Source organism: Hippopotamus amphibius, chromosome 2 (assembly GCF_030028045.1).
Source record: "Hippopotamus amphibius kiboko isolate mHipAmp2 chromosome 2, mHipAmp2.hap2, whole genome shotgun sequence".
In the NCBI taxonomy this organism is placed as follows: Eukaryota; Metazoa; Chordata; class Mammalia; order Artiodactyla; family Hippopotamidae; genus Hippopotamus; species Hippopotamus amphibius.
The window spans coordinates 113,863,921-113,889,626 of record NC_080187.1 but is presented as its reverse complement, the minus strand read 5'-3'; the positions used below and the strand labels follow the sequence as shown (position 1 = coordinate 113,889,626).

The 25,706-nt window shown below is 38.7% G+C and overlaps 1 pseudogene; it reads right to left on the bottom strand.

Moving 5' to 3' along the window:
- The window catches only part of LOC130844416 (microtubule-associated proteins 1A/1B light chain 3B-like), a 39,154-nt pseudogene extending 13,867 nt beyond the window's left edge, over positions 1 to 25,287 (bottom strand).
- Positions 25,288 to 25,706: the final 419 nt, after the last annotated feature.

Below are 25,706 nucleotides of genomic sequence, written 5' to 3'. Positions count from 1 at the left end.
CCTGTATTCAGAATTAGTCCATTGGAAGCAGACTCCCAGGGGAGGGTCTGACAGGCCACTGTAAGGCACATGCCCCCATTCGACTGCTCGACAAGAAGAGCCCATTGGCTTCTGAAGAAGGGAGAGCAGAGCACTTCGATTTCCAGTCCCACCAAGACTTATCCAGAGGAGAAAAGGAATTCCCCAAATGGAAAGAAGGATGCTAATAGGGAAAGAGAGAGAGTTACTGGGCAGGTAAAACAAAAGCAAAACTGTCCACTGCACCATTTTAACATGGTAGCCAGTAACATTTTAACATGGAGCTGCCGGTTCCTCGGGGGCCTTCTGTACCACCAACCTTGGGCTCTCCACTCTCCAGCCCTCCCTCAGTTTGCTGGGCTTGCTAGGTACAGAGAAAGGTAAGTGAGTGCTCAGATTCATTCCAGTCTCAGGGCTGGAGAGGTCCTTAGGGATTTCTGACCCATCCTTCTTGGATTGCCAGCCAGAGAGGGGGTGGCCAGCTTGTAGAGACTCTCTGAGGCAGTTAGGAGAGTGGGACCCAGGAGGAATGAAAAATTCTGACTCAGGCATTGGAAGGACCACTTGACTGCAGCCTGGAGACCAGACTGTGGGGACCCCAGTGGGGAAGCTCCTGGCCTCCCAGGAGAGATGAGCTAATGGGACTGGGGTGGTAGCCAGACATGGGAGGGATGCTCTGAGTCTGGAGAAACCCTGCAGGAGAGACAGTGGGATTTAGGACAGGGTGGGTGAGAGCGTGTGGGCTGGCGAGGACTCAGGGACTGCCCTCAAGTGGACAGACACTAGAGGATGTCCACGCTGAGCATCCTGGAACTTGGGTGGCTTGAGAGCCATTTACACAGCCTGGTGTCTCTTCAGCTGTTTTCAACAGAACTTGGGCAATTTTTTTACTTATTTCTTATCATATTTACATTTAATATTCCTCCTTTCTTTTGCAAGTTTTGTTAAGACCTAAATTAAATATGCAGCCAAGTAAAATTGTGCCCACATAGAACTTAACCAGGAATTTTTAAAATTTAGTAAACAAATAAATGTACACTTATTAGAAGGAAAAGACCAGAACTGAGGAAGAATGAGAAAAAACATCAGAGGGAGGAACAATTTTTTTAAGAAAAGGGAATTTCTGTGTCTTGAGATGCTAAAATATTAACAATGATTGGGGTAAAAAACTGACTATTGTTGTTTTGAAAATAGACTTTTTTAGAGTTTTAGGTTTAGGTTCACAGCAAAATTGAGGGGAAGATACAGAGATTTCCACAGATTCCCTCATTATCAGCATCCCCCATCAGAGAGGTAGGTTTGATACCATTGGTGAACTTACATTGACACATCATAATCACCTAAGTCCATAGTTTTCATATTCAGGCTCACAGTTCATGGGTTCATGTGTTCACACTCAGTATTGTACATTCTGTTGGTTTGGACAAATGTATAATGACACACATTCAACGTCATGGTTTCATACAGAGTATTTCACTGCCCTAAAAATCCTCTGTGTTCTATTTATTCCTATCTTGCCTCTCAAACCCCTGGAAACCTCTGATCTTTGCTGTCGCCATAGTTTTGCTTCTTCCAGAAAGTCATAGAGTGGGAATCACACAGTATGTAGCCTTCTCAGATTGGCTTCTTTCACTTATAACATGCATTCAAACTTCTTCCATGTCTTTGCATGGCTTGACAGCTCATTTCTTTTTAGCACTGAGTAATATTCCATTATCTGGATATGCCGCAGCTTGTTTACCCATTCACCTACTGAAGGACACCTAGGTTGCCTCCAGTTTTTGGCGTTTATGAGTAAAGCTGCTATAAACATCCATGTGCAGGTGTTTGTGTGGACGTAAGTTTTTAACTCCTTTGGGTAAATACTAAGGATCATGATTGCTGACTCCTATGATAAGAGTATGTTTAGTTTTATAAGCAACTGTCAAAAACTGTCTTCTAAAGTGGTTGTACATTTTGCATTCCCACCAGCAATGATAAGAGTTTCTGCTGCTTGACATCCTTGCAAGCATTTGGTGCTGTCAGTGTTCTGGATTTTGGTCATTCTAATAGGTGTGAAGAGCCTAGATTCTTTTTAGCCAATAGGATTGTCACATCCCAAATGTGAACGTGATAGTGGTTGTTTTAATTTCTAATATAGTCTTTATGGTTAAATATCCAGAAACACCTTTTAGTTTAGCGGAATCGCTTGTCATCATGACGCTTCAATAGATTCATGCAAAGTTGAGAGATAATATCATCTTTTAACTATGAAACAATCAGCAGTCTTTATTATATGGAAATGAAACATTATAACAAAGATTTAAAAAAAAAAACTCAAAGTCAGTCCGGTTTTAAGTTTCTTCTTAACACTGTCTGCGTGCATTGCCACACCCTATAAAGCAATAGAAAGAAATCAGATTTAAACTGATGAGAACAGCAGATACTACATTTGATCAAAAGACTGAGAAGCAACAGCACATGCATTTTAGAGTAATGACTTTCAATGATGTTTTAGGGAGTTAAAAATGCAGGAAAAGAATGTGATAAACTCATCAAGAGGTGATGGGGCACTAAGAAGAGATTCCTTTGATTCAGGGAGAAGGAAAAAGTGCCAGTTATCCTACAATCAATGGAAGAAATCTTCCTGCTTCCTTTCACAAGCAGGAAAAGCAATCACTTTTGCTGCTCTGTTATATAAATATTTAATAATTTCTTATCACTCTTAAGGTGCTTAAGAAAATGAGAGATGGCCAGTCCAACCTCAGGCACTTGTGGAGAAGATGCTAGCACTGGCCATGGGAAAGGAGGGCCAGCAGCCCTGAGGTCACCCACACATGCACGGCCAGAGGATGGAAACTAGAGGTCCCTCCAGATGCCCTCTCGGTCTCCTGATGTACTGGCTCCAGTCTGTGGGCATGCTTCTCAGCCCAGTGTTTCTGCCATTCGGGTAGCTCCCAAAAAGTATTCCAGTATTTTGGCATGACTGTTTCAGAGGTAGTCTGAATGTTAACAATTTCGTTGAGAAATGTTTACTTCTACATAAGCAGAACTCCAACCTGATGTTATCAATCGGCTTTGGAGAAATTGTGGCAAATGTGGTGTTTTTCTTAGAAATCCAGTCAAGCTATGTGGAAATCTTCATTCCATCAGGACCTGCTCAGAGGGTGCTTGTAAGGTCATTTCAATAGAAGGAATGTTAAAAAAAAAGAAATTTAATGAATCATGTTATAGTCCTTCATGAACCCCAGCCTGTATTAAAAATAATTAGTCTTATTTTGAAATGTTTCTCTTCCTACATATTGAACTTTTGGCAAAGTAATTTTATGGTCCTTGAACTAGATCAATAAATTCTGATCAATACCAATGAAAGTGAGTTTGCCCATTATGGCAGTGACATAACAGAATGCCAACTGCTGCTGGAATCAGTGAAGGCTGGACATAGTTCACCTTTGTGACTACAATCAATTTCTCTAGTAGTTTTCTAATCCTGAAGCTTCAATTTCTCAAAACGTTAATTTTGCCTGTTAAAAACACCCGTAAATTTTAAAGCTTAAGGTAAAAAAGAAAATCTATCACAACAACATGTAACTGGATCTAATCTATTTTATCACTTTTTTTTTTTCCGCTCATGGGAAAAGCCAGAAGATTTAAGAAATCTACCTAAGAGATTAACCAGACATCCTCTCTTGAGTCTCTGATATATCAGAGAGATCTATAACTACCATTCAGATAAAATAAGAATAAAAAGTTTGAAACCTAAGGTTTTATTGTTACTTTAAAAGATCAAATTCTTTATTTGAAATTAGAAAACGGAAAGCCAATTTAGAGAGGAAGTCTAATATCCCCTGGAGCAAATGTGAGATTCTTTCAGCTTAGAAATAATAATAATGTTACGTCATCTGAAAGACAGAAACACTTTTTTCCTTTAGAGAAAACAAGACCGTGACCAAGCACCTCTCAGCTCAGGCCTGCCATCCTGCCCTGTAGCCTGGAATGTACCTCTCATGTGGCCACTCTGGTTTTCCTCAAACTTCAACATCTGAAATTGGCTTGGAAGACTACATATGAGGGCATCTGTATTTTGCTTTTTTAAGAGAAATTTCCCATGTTGCCCAGGGAACAATTATCTAGTCTTTAAGTTTTACTGAATATATCTGAGGTTGATGCTTTTGCAGGAGCCTCTGTACTTTGCCAAATTTCCATTTTATAGGTTGCTTATGCTGAAATACTTAGTCTGTTATCACTAATTTATTCATACTAGGGTATAAACAACCAAAATCAATTTAAATTATTACCTCTCTAAGAAGTTTACAAATTGAGGAGGGGACAATCATTCATTCGTTGAAAGTATTTAAGAACCAAAGACCAAGAGATGAAAATGTAATGGTAAAATATCAATATACAATATTGCAGGTCTCCCTACATCCATGGAATAAGAATCATGAGAATGGAGGGCACAAAATAATCAATGAATTAAGAAGAGGCAAATGATGCAAGTTTTCCAACTCAAAACAACTTTAGTCTTAGTGACTTTATGATGAGACTTCTAAGACTCCAAGACTGAAGGGGAAAAAAATTCTCAAAGCTTTCCGAGAGAAAGCAGCAGCTTACTTATAAAAACATAAGAATTAGGTAGAAAACCCATACAACAATAACCTTAAAGTTCTGAAAGTAAAGGTTTTGAAACTAGAATTTTATTCCTGGCCAATGTTGACTTAAGTATGAGGGACACTTTCAGACTTGCAAGGACTCAGAAAATTTTATCCCCACAAATTTCTATTAAAAAATTAAAGAGACAGTAAGTACTTTAGCAAAATAATGAATCCAAGAGAAATTTTATAACACAAGAAAGAGCAGTACAGGAAAAACAGTAAAAAAACATAGTTAAGATATAGTGAAGGGTAAATAATTGTCAATTATTCAAATGAATGAATGAATGATAATCTGGAACTAAAATTGCTTTGGATCTCAATAGGGCAGGACGTCGGAAGAGATTGAATAGAGAAGTAAATGTGTATTAAGAGCCCAGATAGATGTATTAAAAAATACTTTTCCCAAACACCATCACTAGCGAATTCAAAATTTTAGAGTAATATTTCCACTTATAATGGCAGAAAAGCTATGCAATGTCTAAAAATAAACCTAAGAAATATGAAAGACATATATCCCCTCTACTGAAAACTACAAAAGAAAACTTAAAGAGATGGAAAATGATATTGTGTCTTTCTGGATGGAAAGTCACTCACATGATAATTAACTGCCCCTAAATTAAATGGTAAATTTAATGAAATCTCAGTCAAAATTCTAACAAGTCTCTGACTACATGTGTGATATGTGTGTCAGTGAAGTTTGTAAGTGAATGGATGCAGCATTAACTTTGAGAGACATTGTCAAATGCTTTCCAAGGGCATAGCAGTTGGAGAGAATATCTGTTTTTTCAGGTCTCCTCCATCTGTGTTTACTATCAACTTAAAAAAAAAATCTCTCTAATTCCAATAAAGTATAAATGACCTCGTGATTTTACTTTTACTTATACGTGTTAAGATGAGCATGGTATAATTATAACAAAAAATTGGGAAAATCCTAAGCAAACATTAACATGTGAATGAGGTAACTAGATTGCACTACATCCATAAAGTGGAACACATACGGAGGAAAGGTAACATAGACCTGGGTGGACAAATATGGAATATTCTTCAAAATATGTTAAATTGGAAGAAACAAGGTATAAAACACTATAGTATATGCCCAGTTATGTGACTATATATATCTATATTTTATATGTATGGGTGTGTTAGATATATAAACAGATAGATTAGAAACATACATATATATGTACATATACACAAGGGCACACACTTGGAGTATTTCTAGGAAACAAAGATTTCTACAAAGTGATTGCCACTGTAAAGGGGGGCTAGTGTAATGGGGACAATTACCTTCATATTTTACCCTTTGATACTTTTTAAATCTGGTTAATAAATGATTAACTGAAATGAATCACGATATAAAAATTCTACCTAAATATTAGCTGATTGAAAAAATGCCCAATAATAGGTAAGAATAATAATAGGCACAGATATTTTGAAAAAGAGGGACAATGAATGGCAATTTGCTCTCTTAGTATTAAGGTGAACTACAAAACTATTGAAAATAACACGGAGTAGAACTGGTGTTGGAATAAGTAAATCAATAAACGGAACAAAATAGAGAGTACAGAAATACAGCCATGTTTGTTTGAAAATGTAGTACATGTATTAATTCATTCTGTGTGTGTTTGTTGAATGATAGGTATCTTGCATAAGGCAGCAACCAAAACATTCAAGATCCTTGAGTTCACAGAGGTGGTAGTCTAGAGAGAGAAAAAAATCAGCCAAAATAGAAAAGTAAATGTTTCGAAATTTAGTGAGGCACAGTAAGGCCAACAGATCAGGAGATGATGCCCATTGAAAAGATTATTTGTCACTCACAGATCCCAAAAGGAGGAGGGCATGCCACACCATGCAGGCCACATGGGGAAGCGCCTGGGTTGGTGAGGAGGCAGGAGTGAGTTTCCAGAACTATGGGCAAGAGCCTTTATTGTGGTTTGCACAGAAGGAACGGATAAGGCAGGGCAAGCAGGTTTAGGATGGCTAGTCTGGATAATTTCAGTGGGTTCTGGGGCAGAGGGCCTGTCCTTAGTTGTCTGGCACCTGGCCTGGGGTGATTAGGGCAGGTAGACAGCAGCCTGGAGTGTGAGAGCTGGATAGAGGAGGCAGGTGGGGTGAGGGCTCTGCATTGGTTGGTGTATTTGAAAAGCATGGTCTTGGGTGAATTGTTTACCTCTCTAGTGTTTGGTTAACCTTAGGAGGGTCAGCAAGTCTCCAGATGTCAGAGCATAAGAATATAAAAAATTAAAGACATAGTTAAACACAGCACATAGAGGGTGGGAAATACTATAAAAATTGGGGAGGAGAAAGAAAACAAGAAGAGTGGATGTGCATTTTTAATAGCGTGGTGTGCATGGCCTTCCCTGGTCAGAAGACATTGTACGAAGACTTGAAGGAAGAGAGAGAGTACACTGAGCAGATGTTTGGGAGTAGAGCATTCCATGACATGGGAGAGAGAATGAATTATTCAATAAGTGGTTTTGGAACAGATGAATATCTCTTTGGAATATACACATATAAATTTCTAGTACATATAATACACACACAAAAATAAATTCTGAATGGATTAAGGAACTAAAAGTAGTGATTTCCAGTTAAAGATAGTAAAGTAGTATCTCCATTTACATTTGCTCTTACCCCCAATCTCAATAAAATCATGGGGAGGGATTTTTGAAGACATAAACCTACAAAGGGAACAGGAAAAGAGGAAACAACAAATGCATGGAAGCTAGAAAGCAGAGTGATGACTAGAAATGGACTTAGCAGAACTTGGAAAGCTGGATTGTGAGCCAGCAGTGGGGAAGTGCTGATTTACAGTACAAAATCCCCAACGGCTCAGAAACTGGAAGCATCCTGGATCTCAGGAGGAAAGGAGAGGAGTGAGCTATAAATTAAATGATTGCTTTCAAACCTGTTCAATAAGCTGTTGGACACTCAGATCCTATCCACTGCTCCTCACACATGAAATGCCACCCCCTCTCTAACAGAATGCTGGAGGTTTATACTCCAGAGAGGGTAAAGCAAAATGTATCCACTTTGGTGGACTCCAGCTGCTCTGACTAGAGACTCTTCCCCAGTGTAGCCCCAGGACTCTGGAGCCAGGCTTTAATCCTCCAGGCAGAAGACTGAAAGCTATTTTTTGGTGCATTTGAGCCAACCCAAGAGGAGTAACCTAACTTCATTAGAAACAGTGACTTCCCCCTTCCCACAAGACAGCTCACCCCACAATGAAGCCCACTGAGCACAAGGGACTCACACATCAGCAAACAGCCAAAAGTCACAGACACTTGAAGAAATCCACCAAGTGAATGACAGGGATGGGAGCAAACAGACTTGGGAGGATGCAGAGGCTGTGCAGGAAATAGAAAGCTTTTAAAAAGCATCAATATTCTCAGATGGCTGAGAGAAAATATTCTATCTCAGGAACAGGCAATAACAAAGAAACAGCTAGAGAACCATAAATTTAAAATAGGATATCAAAAATCACACTGGATTCATCTATTTGAAAACATTAAAATTAAGAACTTCTGTTCACCAAAGCACACCATCACAGGGGTGAAAAGGCAAGCCACAGGATAACAGACAATATTTGCAACTTTATTTCCAACAAAACACTTGTATCCAGAATATATAGAGAACATCTACAAATAAATAAGAAGAAAGTTAGAAAACAAACAGAAAATTGGGCAAAAGGTCCGAACAGTCACTCAGCAAAAGTGAGTACTAAAATGGGTATGAAAAGATGCTCAACTTCAGGAAAAAAACAAAACAAAACAAATTAAAACCACAATGATATGCCATCCACCAGAATGGCTAAAATGAATAACACACACACAAACGTACACACACACACACACACATTCCAAGTATTAGTGACAATGTAAAGCAACTGGAGCTCTCATACACTGCTGAAGGGAATGTCAATTGGTAAAACCCCTTTGGAAAACTGGTTAGCAACATCTACTAATGCTGAAAATATGAATGTCCTATGACCCAATAATTCTACTCCTAGGTATATATCCAACAGAAATACATGCATATATTCCCCAGAAGACATGTACAAGAATGATCACGGCAGCACTATCCATCAAAACTGGAAACAATCATCTACCAGTAGTGTAAAATGGGCAAATTGTAGTATATTCTTACAATGGAATACCATGCAGAAATGAAAATGTACACAAGAGAAATGAGTTGCATAAACATAGAGGTAAGTGAAAGAAGCCAGACACGAAATAATATGATTCTGTGCTTCCATTTATGTGAAGTACAAAACAGGCAAAACTAATTTGTAATGTTTGGAATAGAGGATAGTTTTTTCCCTTAGTAAGGGCAGTGAATGAGCAAGGTACAAGGGAGGCATCCACAGTGCTGGTAAATGTTCTTTCCAGAGCTACACAAGTTGTTTCCACTTTGTGAAAATTTATAGAGTTGGATACTTTTGATATTTGCACTTTCCTATTTGGATAAAATACTTCAATTAAAAGTTACCTTATAAAACTTACTGGAAAGTTTGGAAGATGAAAATATAGCACTCTCGCAGAAAATAGAACATAATGGCCATAAATTAAAAACAGGGAGAAAAATTATTACCAAAAAGACAAGAAACAACAAGTGTTGGTGAGGATGTGGAGAAAGAGGAACTCCAGTGCACTGTTGGTGGGAATGTAAGATGATGCAGCCACTATGAAAAACAGTGTGAACTCTCCTCAAAAAATTAAAAATAGAACTACCATATAATCCAACAATGCCATTTATAGGTGTTTATCTGAAAAAAAAAAAATGGAAACACTAACTCAAAAAGATATATGTACCTCCAGGTTCATTGCAGCATTATTTACAATAGTCAAGATATGAAACAACCTACTGTCCACCTAACTGTCCAGCTGATGAGTGGAGATACACATACACACACGCTGCAATATTATTCAGCCATAAAAAAGAATGAAACCTTGCCATGTACAATAACATAGAGGGACCTCAAAGGCATTATGCCAAATGAATCAGACAAAGCCAAATACTGTATGATGTCACTTCTATGTGGAATCTAAAAAACAAACAACACCCCCAAACTGAACTCACAAATACAGAGAACATGTTGGTTGTTGCCAGAATTGGGGACTAGGAGTTGGATGAAATGGGTGAAAAAGGTCAAAATGTACAAATTTTCAGTTATAAAATAGACAACCCCTGGGATATGATGTACAGCATGGTATTTATAGTTAATAATACCAGATTCCTTTAGGTGTAAAGTTACTGGACTCTAACTTTACACCTAAAGGAGTTAGAAAAAGAACAAACAAAACCCACAGTTAGTAGAAGAAAGGAAATAATAAAGTTCAGAGTGGAAATAAATGAAGTAGAACTAAGAACTGGTTCTTTGAAAAGACAGACAATTGACAAACCTTGGTTAGTTAGACTAACCAAGAAAAAAAGGGAAAGGGTCAAATAAAATCAGAAATGAAAGACGAGAAGTTTCAATTGATACCACAAGAATACAAAAATCATAAAACAATATTAAAAACAATTATATGCCAACAAATTGGACAACCTAGAAGAAATGGACAAATTCCTAGAAACATACAATTTTCCAAGACTGAATCATGAAGAAATAGAAAACTCGAAATGACCAATTACTAGTAAAGAGGTTGAATCAATAACCAAAAACCTCTTAATAGACAAAAATCAGAACCAGACTTCACTGGTGATTTTTACCGAACACTTTAAAAAAGATTTAATACCTCTCCTCCTCAAACTCTTCCCAGAAAATGAAGAGGAGAGAATGTTTCCAAACTCATTTTATGAAGCCAGCTTTACCCTGATACCAAACCAGACAAGGACCCCACTAAAAAGAAAATTGCAGGTCTATATCCTTGATGAACATAGATGCAAAAATCCTAAACAAATATTAGTAAACCAAATTCAACAATACATTAATGGGATCACACATCTTGATCAAGTGATATTTATTCCAGAGATGCAAGGATAGTTCAAAATTCATAGACTAATCAATGTGATATACCGCATTAACAAAATGAAGGGTAAAAATCATATGATTATCTCAATAAATTCAGAGAAGGCATTTGATAAAATTCAACACCTATTTATGATAAAAAAGAAAACCTCTCAACAAAGTGGGTATAGAGGAAATATACCTCAACATAATAAAGGCCATTTATGACAACCCACAGCTAACATTATACACAATGGTGAAAAGCTGAAAGTTTTCCCTCAGATCAGAAACTAGACAAGGATACTCACTCTTGCCACTTTTATTCATCATAGTATTGGAAGTCCTAGCCACAGCAATTAATGAAGAAAAAGAAATAAAAGGAATCCAGATCACAAAGGAAAAGTAAAACTGTCAGTATTTGCAGATGATATACTATACATAGAAAACCCCAAAGACTCCACCAAAAAACTGTTAAAAATAATAAATAATTCAGTAAAATTACAGGATACAAAATCAATATGCAGAAATCTGTGGCATTTCTATATGCTAATAATGAACTATCAGGAAGAGAAATTAAAACAATAATCCCATTTACAACTGTATCAAAAAACTAAAATACCATAAGTCCAGGTACTATAAAATTCCTGAAGGAAAACAGACAGTACATTCTAACATATTCTTTGGATCCATCTCCTAAAGTAAAGGAAATAAAATCAAAAGCAAAAATAAACAAATGGGACCTGATTAAACTTAAAAGCTCTTGCACAGCAAAGGAAACCATTGATAATATGAAAAGACAACCTACTCAATGGGAAAAAAATATTTGCAAATGATATGACCAATAAGGGATTAATATCCAGCATATATAAACAGCTCATACAACTCAACATCAAAAAAAAGAAAAAAGAATTAAAAAATGGGCAGAAGACCTAAATAGATAGTTTTCCAAAGAGGAAGTACAGATGGCCAACAGGCACATGAAAAGATGCTCAACATTGCTAATCATCAGGGAAATGCAAATCAAAACCACAATGAGATATTACCTCACTCCTGTCAGAATGGCTGTCATCAAAAATAACACAGGTAACAAATGTAGCTAGGATGTGGAAAAAAGGGAACCCTCGTAAATTATTGGTGCAGCCACTGTGGAAAACAGTATGGAGGTTTCTCAAAAAACTAAAAATAGAAATACCATATGACCCAGCAATTCCATTCTTTGGTATATATCCAAAAACAAAAAAACAAAAACACTAAGTTGAAAAGATACATGCACCCCAATGTTCCTAGCAACATTATTTACAATTGCCAAGATATGGAAGCAATCTAAATGCCCATCAACAGGTGAATGGATAAAGAAGATGTGATACACACACACACACACACACACACACACACACATACTGCAATACTACTCAGCCATAAAAAAGGAATGAAATGTTGACATTTGCAGCAAGATGGATGGACTTGGCAGGCATTATTCTAAATGAAATAAGTCAGACAGAGAAAGACAAATACTGTATCATATCACTTATATTTGGGATCTAAAAAATACAAGAAACTAGTGAATATAAAAAAAAGAAGCAGACTCAGATATAGAGAATAAACTGGTGGTTACCAGTGAGGAGGACAATATAAAGGTAGAGAGTGTAGGATATTGGGTGTAAGATAAGCTCAAAGGTGTATTATACAACATGGGGAATATAACCAATATTTTGTAATAACTGTAAATGGAGAGTAACATTTAAAAAATGTATAAAAATTTAAAAAGTAAAGAAGTTGAGAGAGGAAAAAATAAATAAATAGAATAAAATACCTAGGAATAAATTTAGCCAAGGAGGTAAAAGACCTGTACACTGAAAACTATAAGACATTGATGGAAGAAATTGAATAAGACACAAATAAGTGAAAAGATATTTCATGCTCCTGGATTGGAAGAACTAGTATTGTTAAAATGTTCATACCACACAAAGCAATCTATAGCTTTAATGCAATCCCTATCAAAATACCAGTGACATTTTTCACAGAACTAGAACAAATAGTTCTAAAATGTATGAAACCAAAAAGAGCTCAAAAGCTAAAGCAATCTTGAAAAAGAAGAACAAAGCTGGAGGTATCATGTTCCTTGATTTTAAACTATACTACAAAGCTACAGTAGTCAAAGGAGTATGGTATTAGTAAAAAAGCTGATGCACACACATGGATGGAATGGAATTGAGAGCCCAGAAATAACCCCATACATATATGTAAAATTAATTTATGACAAAGTAACGAAGAACATACAATGGAGAAAGGACAGTATCTTCAATAAATGGTCTTGGGAAAACTGGACAGCCACATCCAAAAAGTATGCAACTAGACCTCTTTAATCCACAAAAATGAACTCAAAATGGCTTAGATACTTGAATGCAAGACCTGAAACCATAAAAGTCCTAGAAGAAAGCACAAGTGGTACATAATCTCCTTGACATTGGTCTTAGTAATGGTTTTGTGCGTCTGACTCCAAAGGCAAGGGAAACAAAAGCAAAAATAAACAAATGGAACTACATCAAACAAAAAAGTTTCTTCACAGTGAAGGAAACCATAATCAAAATGAAAAGGCAGCCTACTGAATGTGAGAAGATATTTGCAAACCATATATCTGTTAAACGGTTAACATCTAAAATATATAAAGAACTCATACAACTCAACAACATAAAACACAGAACCCAGTTAAAAAATGGGCAGAGGATCTGAATAGACATTTTTCCCAAGAAGACAAACAGATGGCCAAATAGGCACATGAAGAGGTGTTCAACAGCGCTAATTATTAGGAAAATGCAAATCAAAACCACAGTGAGATATTACCTCATACCTGTTAGAATGGCTATTAGCAAGAAGATGAGAAATAAGTGTTGGAAAGAATGTGGAGAAAAAAACTCTCATACACTGTTTGTGGAAATGTAAATTGGTGCAGTATGGAGATTCCTCAAAAAATTGAGTAGAACTACCAGATAATCCAGCTGTTCCACTTCTGGGTGTTTATCCAAAGAATACAAAAACACTAATTTAAAAGATATATGCACCCCTGTGTTCACTGCAGCATTATTCACAATAGCTAAGATATGGAAATAACCTAAATGTCCATAAATGGATGAACAGATAAAGAAGATATGGTGTGTATATATTTTAATATAATATTTCAATTTTTAAAAATGTGTATTGTGATTTTAAAAATTAAAACTGTTATTCTTCAAAAAGAAATCTCCAAGACAGATGCTTTCACTGAAGAATTCTATCAACTGTTTAAAGAAGAATCAACACCAACAATACACAATCTCTTCCTGAAAACATAAAGGGGAAGAATATTTTCCCATCTCATTTTATGAGACCAGCATTACAGTGACACCAAAACCAGACAAAGTATAAAAAGGGAAACTAGAGACCAATAGCCCTCATGAACAGAGACATAAAAATCTAACAGTATTAGCAAATAAAATTCAGCAATATAGAAAAGGAATTACACCCCATGACCAAATGGGGTTTATTTTAGGGACAAAAGCTAGTTCAATATTCAAAAATCAGTATCATCAATCATATTAACATAATGAAGAACAAATTTCACAGGATTGTATCAATTGATGCAGAAAAACAGAATCCATTCATGACTTTTAAAATGCTCAGGAAACTAGGAATAGAGAGGAACTCCTTCAACTTGGTAAAGAACACCTGCCCAAAGCTTACAGCTAATAGCAACATAATGGTGAAGACAGAATGTTTTTCCCCTACCATTGGGGAAAAGACAAGGGTGCCCACTCTCACCACTAATGTCCCACAGAGTGCTGGGAGTTCTAGCCAGAGCAAAAGGCAAGAAAGGGAAATAAATGCGTTGAGTCTCGTTATTTGCAGAAGTTATGTTCTATAATGTTGCTATGAGCACTGAGGTAGCAAATACTGATACACTGCTCCTAGGGAAATACAGGGTGAGGTTCCTGTGAGCCTCTGGGCACTCCGTTTTCATTAACCCAAACACCATTTACGTTATATAGGTTCGTTTGCCAATGTCCTTGATAATTAAGCCTGTCTCATCAGCATCGAAAACCTGCTCTTCCACATAACCTTTTCCTGCATAATAATTAGCAGGTATTTTTAAAGTTCTTCCCCAGAAGCCTCCATACTCAGAAGCTGCCTCACCTGCAAGTTTAACACTTTCACACGGCCTCACTTTTTCAAATGTGTGAGCTGGCCAGCACAGCTGAGAAGGGTTTATGTTTTCCTGACACGGGCAATGTGACCATCAATTGCTTCAGCTTTCCTCACAACCAGGCCGTCATCATTCATTCCTTTATCAGTTGTCATCTCATGAATCCACAAACTTAAATGCTTTCCCATAGTTTCTTCATGCACTAGAGATGTTACTCTAGTTTTTTCCACAGCAGCCTCACTTACAGTTTGGCAAATTTCCTCTTCCTTTTTCTGGATGTACCATATTTTCATTCAGTGACATCGAACTCAGGACCAACAGCACCATAACTCACACCTGGATGAAGCTTATCTTATGCACATATTTTCTTCTAAGGCATATCACAGCATTCTTGTGCTTAGGAACGTTAGACAGCATTTCTGCACTGCATTTGGGGTCATTTTAAACAGTGAAACAGCCAACAGAAAGCACAGAGGTGTGAAAAATGTGGCACTACACACACCATGAAAAGGACACTTGTTTATAGGAAGGCAGAGCCTCAGCTGGGACTGTGTGCACCACACAACTGACATTTTTCACTGTCTTGTGCATGTTCACAAATGACCATGAAAGCACCTTGTGTATTGTTTGGGGGCTGAAAAATACATTTTAGTGAGTCAGTAAATTTGCAAATATAGAACACGTGAACAGTAAAGATCAACTGTATTTGCAAAACATGCATGTGACAAAGGATTCATATCTGGAATATGTAAAGAACCCAAAACTCAACAGTAAAAATATAAATAATCCAATTAGAAAATGAGCAAAAGACATGAAGAAACAGTCACTGAAGAGGATATAGATGACAAATTAAGCACAGGAAAAGATGTTCAACCTCACTAGCCATCAGGGAAATTAAAACCACAAGGAGACATTGCAAGACACTATCAGAACAGCTAACATAACAAGTAATGAAAGACCACAGGCTGGTGAGGACTAGGATGAATCTCTCACCTACACCTGGGGGAATGTATCAAAGGTTATCACCACTTTGGAAAATAGTACAGCAGTTCCCTAAAAAACTAAACATACACTAACCATAAGACCAAGCCCTTGTATTCCCAAGCATTTATCCTAGAGAAATGAAAACCTATGTCTACACAAAACCTGTCCATGAAAGTCACAGCAGCTTCACTTGTGATAGCTTAAAATTGGAAACAACCAAAATGTCCCTCCAAGGGTGAATGGTTAAACAAACTGTGGTCCATTTGTCCCATGGACTACTACCTGGCAATAAAAAGGCATGAACTATTGATGCACTTATCCACTTGAATGGATCGCAAGGGCATTATGCTGAGTTAAAAAGCTAATCTCAAAATGTCATATACTGTACGACCCCACTATGGAACATTCTCAAAATGAGAAATTACAGAGCTGGAGAACACATTAGGGTGCCAGGGTTAGGGTTCATGGATTAAGGAGTGTGGGTGGGACTACGAAAGGGCAGCCGGAGGGAGATCTTTGTTGTGGTGTCACAATTCTGTATCTCGGTTGCGGTGGTGGTTACAGGAATTGTGGTACGAGATAAAGCTGCACAGAACTATGCACACAAATGTCAATGTGTGCATAGTTCTGTGCAGAAATGTCCCTAGAAATGCCAATGTCCTGATTTTGATAATTTTGTACTATAGTTTTGTAAAATGTCACCCTGGGTAAAACTGGGTAAAGCTACAATGCGGTCTCTCTGTATTATTTTTGCAACTTCCTGTGAATCTATAATTATTTCACAATAAAAAGTTTAAAAAATTTAAAGACATGCAATAGCTTGGAAAAAAGTGTTTTCAACTGCAATAAAAAACAAAGGGTGGGGAGAAAAAAAGATGGCGGCGAAGTAGAGAGACGTGGAGTGCATCCCTCTCCACAGATGCATTGGGAATGCACAGAAGGACACAGTCATTCCCACAGAGAACCAGCTGAACACCAGCAGACGGCCTTGGACACCGGAAAGGGCTGCGGAGAACCTGACATAGCCGGTAGGGAGGCATCTACGAGGGCTCAAAGAGGGTGAAGCGGCGGAGCTGTGGCAGACGGGAGGGAGTGAGAAACATACGGAGGGTCCGCAGCGCAGCTCAGCGTTCCCGGACCGAGACATCGATCCGCGGCTGAACGGAGGGTCCAGGAGCGGGAGCGTGGGAACCGGAGAGCTGGTTCAGGGGGAGAAACATTGTTGCCGGTAGGGTGACGGACCGAGAGGACAGGAGGGAGGAGGTCCGCGGAGAGGAGTGCCCGTCCCTGAGAGCTGCCCAGCCATGATGGCGGCTGGAGGCTGCAGGCTCCAGGGCGGGGGGGAGGAGCCGCGCGCATAGCCTCTCTCTCTCTTTCTGCGCCTCTGCAACAGGCAGCGGAGAGACGCCCTGCAGGGCCACATAAGGCGCTCAGGGATAACAAGCACCCTCAGGCGCTCGGGCGGAGCTAGATTAAAACTCCTTGCAACGCCAGCAGCAGGGAGGCTGCCGAGAGAAAAAAAAAAAAAAAAAAACCAGCATCAAAAAGAAAAAACCCCGAGAGAGGCCCAACTCTAAGACTTTCTGTGTACGCCTGAGCCACCAGCGCCCTCTGCAACAGGCACCTCCAAGCCTGACTGAAGCAACAGTGCGCCACTGCTCACTCCCTCCCAGGAGAAGGAGCCACTATTGCACCCTCTCCCTCCCCACACACCGAGGCTTACAGACGAACAATAAAGGAACCTCTGCTGGTCACAGAATAACGCAAAAAAAAAAAAAACCCAAGGCAAGGAAAAGGACACTTACAGCTGAGACGCTAAGGAAACAGAAATAGTAGTATCAATACCTATTGAACTGGTCCATTCGGGGATCAGCTCTGGATTTTTTTTTTTTTTTTTTTTTTTTTCCTTTCTCTCTTTTTTTTTTTTTTTTTTTGATTTATTAAATACGATCTTAGCCCTAAGGGATCTAAAAGTTTTACAACATAATTTTATAAGGATATTTTTTACTCTTTTTTTTTTTTTTTTTTTTGCCTTTTAAAATACTTCTATATCTAGCTAAGTTTTTGGTAGTACGGACAAAATATCTTTCATACTTTCCTTTCATCCCTTTCTTTTATACACTTCTATTCCTTTCTTTTTCTTTGCATATTTCCAACCACATTACGCTCTTCTGTTCCCCTTTCTTCCAGCCATTTTAAGTGTATTTTATCTTAACATACTTATAAGCAACACTATCGGTCTGCTCAGACTCCTTGCTCTATTCTCCAGATGATGCACTGCCTTGGTACTAATATTAGGCTTTTGTCTTTATCTTAGTTCTTAGTACAGTTGTCTAATTACATTCTGAGAATCTCCATTCTCTCTGGTGGTACTCCAGCTCATTTCTATATTTGATCCTAGCTTACAAAATCTCCCTGGATTGATGTTTGTATGTGTAGGGTGTTATTTGTTGTTTGTTTGCTTTTGCTTTTGTCTCTGATTTGTTCTGTTTCAGTTGTCAATTTCTGCTGGGTTTCTCTCTGAATATCTGATAGCACACTGGGGTTCTGTCAGGTCTTTCTAGAGCCTTATGTCCTAACGGATTCAATAATTGTGTGTCTTATACATGTATGTGTTTCCTAGACTGAATATTCGTCTAATCCAATACTTGGACATTAGTCTGAGGCTTGGACAGTCTTCTATAAACACCTCTATCACCAGGACAAGCAACCCCAAAAGCTTGGACAACCATGAGGAAACAAAGAAACACCATGCAGGCAAAGGAGCAGGAAAAAAACCCACAAGACCAAATAAATGAGGAGGAAATAGGAAAAATGCCTGAAAAAGAATTTAGAGTAATGATAGTAAAAATGATACAAAATCTCGATAACAAATTAGAGAAAGTACAAGAAACAGTTCATAAGAACTCAGAAAAACAAACAGCAATGGATAACAAAATAACTGAAATTAAAAATACTCTAGATGCTCTAACCAGCAGAATGACTGAGGCAGAAGAACGAATAAGTGAGTTGGAAGATAGAATGGAAGAAATAAACGCCACAGAGCAGGAAAAAGATAAAAAAATAAAAAGACTAGAAGACAGCCTCAGAGACCTCAGTGATAACCTTAAACGTACCAACATTCGAATTATAGGCATCCCAGAAGAAGAAGAAAACAAGAAAGGGTCTGAGAAAATATTTGAAGAGGTTCTAGTGGAAAACTTCCCCAACATGGGAAAGGAAATAATGAACCAAGTCCAAGAAGCACAGAGAGTCCCATACAGAATAAACCCAAGGAGAAATACACCAAGACACATACTAATCAAACTAACGACAATTCAACACAAAGAAAAAATATTAAAAGCAGCAAGAGAAAAGCAACAAACAACATATAAGGGAAAACCCATCAGGATAACAGCTGACCTCTCTACAGAAACTCTGCAGGCCAGAAGGGAATGGCAGGATATACTGAAAGTCCTGAAAGAGAGAAACCTACAGCCAAGAATACTTTACCCAGCAAGAATCTCATTCAGATTTGAGGGAGAAATCAAAAGCTTCCCAGACAAGCAAAAGTTAAGAGAATTCAGCACCACCAAACCAGCCTTACAACAAGTGCTAAAGGAACTTCTCTAAGTAGGAAACACAAGAAAAGGAAAACACCTACAAATACAAACCCAAAACAATTAAGAAAATGGTAATTGGAACACACATGTCAATAATCACTTTAAATGTAAATGGATTAAATGCTCCAACCAAAAGACACAGACTGGCTGAATGGATACAAAAACAAGACCCTTCTATATGCTGCCTACAAGAAACCCACTTCAGACCAAGGGATACATATAGACTGAAAGTGAAGGGATGGAAAAAGATATTCCATGCAAATGGAAGTCAAAAGAAAGCTGGAGTAGCAATACTCATATCAGACAAATTAGACTTGAAAGTAAAGACTATTAAAAGAGACAAGGAAGGACACTACATAATGATCAAGGGATCCATCCAAGAAGAACATATCACAATGGTAAATATCTATGCCCCCAATATAGGAGCACCTCAATACATAAGGCAAATGCTAACAGCTATAAAAGGGGACATCGACAGTAACACAATTATAGTGGGAGACTTGAACACCCCACTTACATCAATGGACAGATCATCCAAACAGAAAATAAATAAAGACACACAAGCTTTAAATGACACATTAGACCATCTCGACTTCATTGATATTTATAGGACATTCCATCCAAAAAAGACAGACTACACGTTCTTCTCAAGTGCACACGGAACATTTTCCAGGATAGATCACATCTTGGGGCACAAATCAAACCTCAGCAAATTCAAGAAAATTGAAATCATATCAAGCATCTTCTCAGACCACAAAGCCATGAGACTAGATATCAATTACAGGAAAAAAACTGCAAAAAATACAAACACATGGAGGCTAAACAATTCACTATTAAACAACCAAGGAATCACTACAGAAATCAAAGAGGAAATCAAAAAGTATCTAGAAACAAATGACAATGAAAACACAACAACCCAAAACCTATGGGACGCAGCAAAAGCAGTTCTAAGAGGGAAGTTTATAGCAATACAGTCCTACCTTAAGAAACAAGAAAATGATCGAATAAACAACCTAACCTTACACCTCAAACAACTAGAGAAAGAAGAACAAAGAAACCCCAAAGTGAGCAGAAGGAAAGAAATCGTAAAGATCAGAGCAGAAATAAATGAAAAAGAAAGGAAAGAAACCATAAGAAAAATAAATAAAACTAAAAGCTGGTTCTTTGAGAAGATTAACAAAATTGATAAACCATTAGCCAGACTCATCAAAAAAAAAAGGGAGAAGATGCAAATCAACAGAATTAGAAATGAAAAAGGAGAAGTCACAACGGACACCTCAGAAATACAAAACATCATGAGAGACTACTACAAGCAACTATATGCCAATCAATTGGATAACCTGGAAGAAATGGATACATTCTTAGAAAAATACAATCTTCCAAGACTGAACCAGGAAGAAATAGAAACCATGAACAGACCAATCACAAGTACAGAAATTGAGGCAGTGATTAAAAATCTCCCAACACACAAAAGCCCAGGACCAGATGGATTCACAGGCGAATTCTATCAAACATTTCGAGAAGAGTTAACACCTATCCTTCTCAAACTCTTCCAAAATATTGCAGAAGGCGGAGCACTCCCAAACTCATTCTATGAGGCTACCATCACCCTGATACCAAAACCAGGCAAAGATGTCACAAAAAAAGAAAACTACAGACCAATATCACTGATGAATATAGATGCAAAAATCCTCAACAAAATACTAGCTAACAGACTGCAACAGCACATTAAAAAAATCATACACCACGATCAAGTGGGGTTTATCCCTGGCATGCAAGGATTCTTCAATATACGCAAATCAATCAACGTGATACATCATATCAACAAATTGAAGGATAAAAACCATATGATCATTTCAATAGATGCAGAAAAAGCTTTTGACAAAGTTCAACATCCATTTATGATAAAAGCTCTCCAGAAAATGGGCATAGAAGGAAATTACCTCAACATCATAAAAGCCATATATGCAAAACCAAAAGCCAACATTGTTCTCAATGGAGAAAAACTGGAAGAATTCCCTCTAAGAACAGGAACAAGACAAGGGTGTCCACTCTCACCACTGTTATTCAACATAGTTTTGGAAGTGTTAGCCACAGCAATCAGAGAAGAAAAAGAAATTAAAGGAATCCAAATTGGAAAAGAAGAAGTAAAATTATCACTCTTTGCAGATGACATGATACTATATATAGAAAACCCTAAAGACTCTACCAGAAAACTGCTAGCACTCATTGATGAGTTTAGTAAAGTAGCAGGATACAAAATTAATGCACAGAAATCTCTTGCATTCCTATACACTAACAATGGAAGAGCAGAAAGAGAAATTAAGGAAACTCTCCCATTCACCATTGCAACCAAAAGAATCAAATACCTAGGAATAAACCTGCCTAAGGAGGCAAAAGATCTGTATGCAGAAAACTTTAAGACATTGATGAAAGAAATCAAAGATGACACAAACAGATGGAGGGACATACCATGTTCCTGGATTGGAAGAATCAACATCGTGAAAATGACTGTACTACCCAAAGCAATTTACAGATTTAATGCAATCCCGATCAGATTACCAATGGCATTTTTCACAGAACTAGAGCAAGAAATCTTACGATTTGTATGGAAACGCAAAAGACCCCGAATAGCCAAAGCAATCTTGAGAAGGAAAAATGGAGTTGGTGGAATCAGGCTTCCTGACTTCAAACTATACTACAAGGCCATAGTGATCAAGACAGTATGGTACTGGCACAAAAATAGAAAGGAAGATCAATGGAACAGAATAGAGAACTCAGAAGTAAGCCCAAACACATATGGGCACCTTATCTTTGACAAAGGAGGCACGAGTATACAATGGAAAAAAGACAGCCTCTTCAATAAGTGGTGCTGGGAAAATTGGACAGCAACATGTAAAAGAATGAAATTAGAACACTTCCTAACACCATACACAAAAATAAACTCCAAATGGATTAAAGACCTACATATAAGGCCAGACACTATCAAACTCCTAGAGGAAAACATAGGCAGAACACTCTTTGACATACATCAAAGCAACATCCTTTTTGACCCACCTCCTAGAATCATGGAAATAAAATCAAGAATAAACCAATGGGACCTCATGAAACTTAAAAGCTTTTGCACAGCAAAAGAAACCATAAACAAGACTAAAAGGCAACCCTCAGAATGGGAAAAAATAATTGCCTATGAAACAACGGACAAAGGATTAACCTCCAAAATATACAAGCAGCTCATACAGCTTCATACCAAAAAAGCAAATAACCCAATCCACAAATGGGCAGAAGACCTAAATAGACATTTCTCCAAAGAAGACATACAGATGGCCAACAAACACATGAAAAGATGCTCAACATCACTCATCATCAGAGAAATGCAAGTCAAAGCCACAATGAGGTATCACCTCACACCAATCAGAATGGCCATCATCACAAAGTCTGGAAACAACAAATGTTGGAGAGGGTGTGGAGAAAAGGGAACTCTCCTGCACTGTTGGTGGGACTGTAAGTTGGTACAGCCACTATGGAAAACAATTTGGAGGTTCCTTAAAAAACTACAAATAGAACTACCATATGATCCAGTAATCCCACTCCTGGGCATATACCCAAAGAAAACCATAATCCCAAAAGAAACTTGTACCATAATGTTTATTGCAGCACTCTTTACAATAGCCAGGACATGGAAGCAACCTAAATGCCCATCAACAAATGAATGGATACAGAAGATGTGGCATATATATACAATGGAATATTACTCAGCTGTAAAAATGGATGAGATGGAGCTATATATAATGAGGTGGATAGAACTACAATCTGTCATACAGAGTGAAGTAAGTCAGAAAGAGAAGGACAAATATTGTATGCTAACTCACATATACGGAATCTAAAAATGGTACTGATGAACTCAGTGACAAGAACAGGGAAGCAGATACAGGGAATGGACTGGAGAACTCGAGGTATGGGAGGGGGCGGGGGGTGAAGGGGAAACTGAGAAGAAGCGGGAGAGTAGTACAGACATATATATACTACCAACTGTAAAATAGTCAGTGGGAAGTTGTTGTATAACAAAGGGAGTCCAACTCGAGGATGGAAGATGCCTTAGAGGACTGGGGCAGGGAGGGTGGGGGGGAATCGAGGGGGGGGCGTCAAGGAAGGGAGGGAATATGGGGATATGTGTATAAAAACAGTTGATTGAACCTGGTGTACCCCCCAAAAAAATAAAATAAAATAATAAAAAAAAAAAAAAACAAAAAACAAAAACAAAAAAAAAAAAAAACAAAGGGTTGTGTTTCCCTGGTGGCACAGTGGTTAAGAATCTGCCTGCTAATGCAGGGAACACGGATTTGATCCCTGGACCGGGAAGATCCCACATGTCGCGGAGCAACAAAGCCAGTGCACCACAACTACTGAAGCCCACGCACCTAGAGCCCATGCTCTGAAGCAAGAGAAGCCACTGCAATGAGAAGTCCCCGCTCACCCCAACTAGAGAAAGCCCACGCACAGCAACGAAAACCCAACACAGCCAATGAATTAATTAATTAAAAAAAACAGAGTTAACAACAGTGAGTATAAAAATTGCTTCTACAAATCAATAAGTAAAAGACAGACTAAGATAAATGGTTGAAGCATGGGAATAGGAAATTCACAGTAGAGGGCATACAATGACTAGTAAACTATAAATGCTTTAGATGCAGAGTGTGTGCTGTCTATCAGAATGAAAAGGGGAGCCTTCTCTAACTGGCCACCCATGTCGTCTTATCTATCCTGGAGGGGAAAAGTCACCTAGATGAACAAAGTAGTGAACAGAGATGTTCACAAAGGCTGTGAGTCAAGCTGCATCTGCTGCGCTTCACCTGGAAGTTTTGACTCCACGAGCTAGTAAGTCTTCTTCTTTATCGGTGAGGCCTTTCGTCTCTACCCATGAAGGGATTTAGTCTTTGTTGCTTGGTATATCTCTGGCACTGGACCAAGGCCCTCTGAGGCCAGAGTGATGTCCTGCTCAACTCCTCAGTGCCACTCCTGGCAAAAATCAGACATGTGGGGTCTCAGGAAACACCTGTTGGCTAACTAGATTCACTACTCCAAAAAGGCATTAAGTACATAGCTGCTCTCAGCTATCCAAATGTTCACCGTGTCTAATGAAATTCTTTCCTTGGCTTCTACAAAACATTAAAAAAATAAACAGCGCCAAATTTAAGGCACGTTGCTTTCTCTTAAATTGCTGTGTATTTTTAGCATGGGTAACAACTGCAGGATTAGTGTTTGCCTTTTCAAGCTGCAGGATCGCCTGTAGCCTTCGCTAAACCCACTGGAATATATTATGACCTTTGGAATCAAGGTGCATCGGCAGGGTCAAGAACCCAAAAATAGAGCTGCAGATGGGGTCCACCTGAGGATGGGCCCAGTTGAGGATGGTGCAGGGAATGGGCCCACAGCCACCAGGGGATGCCCTGGCCAGCACGGATGCCCACCTTACAGAGGTGCTCTGGTCACCTACTGCTGTGCAACAAACCACCCTGAAACTTAGAGGCTTAAAACAATCATCAGTTTATTACAGTGTAATTTTGTGCATCAGGCTTTGGGGTGGGGTTCAATGGGGCCATCTGCATTGCAGCCTTGACATGGCCCGTGTGGTAGAGTCCAGTTGCTGGACGGGCTGGTCCAGAGGGCGTGAAATGGCCTCCCTTGCATGCCTCATGCTAGAAGGTGGAGTCCTTCTCCCTGAGGTTGTGTGGTCCCCAGTAGGGTGGTGTAGCTCCCCACAGTGCAGCTTAGGGCTCCTGGAGACCGAGGTGGCCCTGCCAACCTGGCACAGGGTTAATTCACTCACCCTTTATAGGCCAAAGCACTCACAGACCAGCCCAGATTCCAGGAAACACATCTACCTCTCCACGGCCATACACTATCTACGGCCACCATGATTTCGCCATGTGGAGTATATCCTGAAATAGGCAAGGTTGGGCAGACACTAATAAGAAGCCCCTAAATGGCTTAATGAGTTTATTCTACTTGGTACTTCTCGAAGATTCCTACCAAGATACTCCTACTGACAGCAAGCCTGCAGACAGGCTGGGGGGCGGGGGGAGGTGGGGGCTGGAAATAAACCAGAAGCCACAAGTGAGAAATACACTTGAAAATTCCAATGTTTGTTTTACAGGAGAACCAACATTTTAAGGGCTTGCCAGTGTGTGGATTCGGCATCTCAGGGGCTCGTGGTCACGCGCCCCCAGTCAGCCCAGGGCTTTCTTTCATTTCCGCCTCAGGTGGGAGCATCCCAGGATGAGGAGTACAGGGGAGGATGCAGACGGAGTCCTCACAGTGCTGGCTGCAGGATTTCA